Here is a 3835-nt window from a genome sequence, read left to right as displayed (position 1 = left end):
TCTTTCTCACATATCTCGAATCCTACGGATCTGCGGAACCTTTAAAATTCAAAACTGTTAAGAAGATCAAATCAAACTCAAACTCTTTCCTTTCTCTCTAAGAGGTCAAGCCTTAAAATGGATAGTATCTCTTTCCTCTGGTTCCGTCACTACCTGGGACCAGATGGTTGAACAGTTTCTCCTCAAATATTTTCCGCCTGATAAAACTGCCAAATACCGAGACAGCATTACTGGATTTCGGACCGATAATGATGAATCGCTACATGAAGCATGGGAGAGATACAAAAGTCTTCTGAGAAGATGCCCACATCATGGACTGAGCATATGGTTGCAAGTACAAATTTTCTTTGACGCACAATCCAGTCAAAAGAAACAGGCCATCGACCAAATCGCTGGTGGAGACCTGGGATCCAAATCACCTAACGAAGCATTTAAAGTCCTGGAGAAGGCCGCAAAGAAGAGTTTCGCTTACAACCCACCAAGATCTACATCAACCCATAAAGAGATACACCACGTCGATTCCAACACTCTTGTCACAGTACAGCTTGAAGCCCTTTCTAAAAAATTCGAACAACTTCAAGCCGAGCTATCAAAAACCAAATTAACCTATGACACTTTTGGAAGAAGTCATAAGATAAGTGACTGCAAACAAGTCATCATGGCCATGGAAGAAGTCGATTTCATCGCTCAGCAGAACAACGCTTTCAGCAACAACTACAATCCAAGATGGAGAACCCACCTGAATTTCGGCTGGAAAGACGGAAGTAACACTCAAACTCTACCTGAATTCGAAAAGAGACCGATGAATCAATCCTTCCAGCCTAAACCTCAATTTCAAGATCAAAGTGCTAGTAGCCATCAAAACCCGAGCTACTCAAAGATCGAAGAAATGCTAATTCAACTGATGACCAAAACAAATGAAACAGAAATGAAGGCCGACTCAAGAGCTATTGATATTAGCGGATTATTCGTAGAACATGAAGCCGACCTCAAAGGGCAACAAGCATCATTACAGAATCTAGAAACTCAAATCGGACAGATTGCCCGACAATTATCTGTAAGACCACCCAGCACCCTTCCAAGCAACACAATCACCAACCCTAATGCCACAGCTAACGCTGTTACACTCAGAAGCGGCACAACCACTGTTGCCTCACCAACTTCAGAACCAGTTAAGAAGAAATCCCATGACAAAACACAGGAAAGACTGATCCCAATGGGCACCGTACAACCCAAGGAACCAGTCCGAACCTATGTTCCACCTATTCCATACCTAAGAAGGCTGAAGCGGGAACGATTGGAAGCTTAGTACGGGAAATTTCTAGAACTCTTCAAACAACTCCATATCAACATTCCTTTTATCGAAGCCATCACTCAAATGCAGACATATGCAAAGTTTCTCAAAGAAGTGATGACTAACAAAAGGAAGCTGGAGGAGCTCTCACATGTCACTCTGAGTGAAGAATGTTCAGCAGTCCTCCGAAACAAGCTGCCACCAAAAATGACTAATCTAGGGAGCTTTACTATCCCTTGTCTTATAGGATATTTGTCTGTTAGCAATGCCCTGGCTGACCTAGGAGCTAGTATTAATTTAATTCCTTATGCGGTTTTTGCAAAACTAGGGATAGTAGAACCAAACCCCACCCGCATGCTCCTTCAATTAGCTGGCCGATCTGTTAAATATACTCGGGGCATTGTCGAAAACCATGCTTGTCAAAATTGACAAGTTTGTTATCCCAGTAGATTTTGTAATTCTAGACATGGAAGAAGACAAAAGTGTACCTCTGATTTTAGGAAGACGCTTCTTAGCCACTACAAAGGCTATTATTGACGTTTGCACTTGCAAAATCACTCTCAGGGTTAATGATGCGGCAATCACATTTGACATAGGAAAATCTATGCAATATCCGCAACATCATGATGACACATTATATTGTGTCGACATCATAGATTCCATCGTGAGTTGCTATATGCGAGATTCCTCCATCGATAAACTGCTAGAAACACAAGTCTTAGACAAAACACTCAACATACCCATTTTAGAAAACGAAATTATCAAAGATAGCTATCAAGAAGCATCATAAGTAGTATATGAAATCACCGAATGCAATGAAAATTCAAACCATTAATTGAAGAACCACTAGCCTTAGAATTAAAAAGAACTACCAAACCATCTCGAATACGCCTTTCTAGAAAAAGGCCCTCAACTCCCAGTAATTATTTTATCTCACCTTTCTAAGGAAGAGAAAGACGAACTTCTTAAGGTTTTCAAAAACCATAAGAAGGCTATCACATGGAAGATCATGGATATCAAGGGCATCGGTCCTTCCTTTTGTACTCACAAAATTCTCATGGAGGAAGAATACAAACCCGTGGTCCAACATCAAAGACATCTCAATTCCAACATGCAAGATGTGGTGAAGAAGGAAGTAATCAAACTAGTTGATGCCGAATTAATCTACCCAATCTCAGATTCACCTTGGGTCAGACCAGTTCAAGTAGTACCCAAGAAGGGAGGAATGACAGTTGTAATGAACGAGAATGACGAGCTAATACCGATGAGAACAATCACAGTCTGGCGTGTTTGAATTGACTACTGGAAACTTAATGATGACACAAGAAAAGATCATTTTCCACCTCCTTTTATCGATCAAATGCTTGAGCGATTATCTGTAAAAATGTTCTACTGTTTTCTTGATGGATTCTCTGGATACTTTCAAATTCCCATCGCTCCTGAAGATCGGGAGAAAACCACTTTCACATGTCCATACGGAACCTTCGCCTACCGAAGAATGCCATTTGGATTATGTAATGCTCCAGCCACCTTCCAATGTTGCATGGTGGCCATATTTCATGAAATGATCGAGCACTCTATGGAAGTTTTCACGGATGACTTATCAGTCTTTGGAGACTCCTTCGATCATTATCTGAAAAACCTATACAAACTGTTGGCTAGGTGTGAAGAAGTAAACTTAGTACTCAACTGGGAAAAATGTCATTTTATGGTCAAAGAAGGCATCATTCTAGGTCACAAGATATCCCAAGCAGGACTAGAAGTTGATAGGGCTAAAATAGAAACAATATCCAAATTTCCACCACCAACTTCAGTCAGAGCCATTAGAAGTTCTCTAGGTCACGCAGGATTCTACCGACGTTTCATAAAAGACTTTTCCAAAATTTCTAGACCTATGACCAAACTTCTGAAGAAAGACGCACCATTCGTTTTCTCTAAAGAATATGTTGACTCATTCAACGTATTGAAAGAAAAACTTGTCAACGCACCAATCATGACTACACCCGATTGGACCCTTCCATTCGAAATCATGTGCGAAGCAAGTGACTTTGCAGTTGGAGCCGTACTCGGACAACGCAAAGAAAAACATTTTCACCCAATCTACTATGCCAGTAAAACTCTTAACGATGCACAAGAAAATTACACCACAATAGAAAAAGAGTTACTTGCAGTAGTTTTTGCCTTTGAAAAATTTAGATCATACCTCGTTCTTTCCAAAACCATAGTCTACACCGACGATGCCACAATACGTTACCTCTTCAATAAGCAAGATGCCAAACCCAGACTTATCTGATGGATCTTACTACTCCAAGAATTCGACATAGAATCCAAGGACAAGAGAGGAGCAGAGAATGTAGTCGCAGGCCATTCCTCACGCTTAGAACGCCCATCTTCTGAGAAACATCACGAGGAAATTATCAATGATAATTTTCCACATGAAGTTCTCATGCATATCTAAGCAGTCATACAGGAGAAAGACGAAAGTCCTTGGTTTGCTGACTTTGCGAACTATCTAGCTTGTAGAATCCAAAGAAAATGACC

At 40.7% G+C, this 3835-nt stretch overlaps 1 non-coding gene across 1 annotated transcript; it reads right to left on the bottom strand.

The window, feature by feature from the left end:
* Positions 1-211: 211 nt before the first annotated feature.
* LOC143635031 (small nucleolar RNA R71) lies at positions 212-318 on the bottom strand. Its single transcript, XR_013153986.1, has one exon. It is a non-coding gene; the product is annotated as a small nucleolar RNA R71 (small nucleolar RNA).
* Between the last annotated feature and the right edge of the window lie 3517 nt (positions 319-3835).

This window comes from Bidens hawaiensis, unplaced genomic scaffold (genome assembly GCF_021521415.1).
Source record: "Bidens hawaiensis isolate Kalapana, Puna unplaced genomic scaffold, B.hawaiensis_p1.1 tig00007388_1, whole genome shotgun sequence".
Taxonomy (NCBI): domain Eukaryota; kingdom Viridiplantae; phylum Streptophyta; class Magnoliopsida; order Asterales; family Asteraceae; genus Bidens; species Bidens hawaiensis.
The sequence above is the reverse complement of the archived record's forward strand: the minus strand, read 5'-3'. Positions and strand labels throughout refer to the sequence as shown.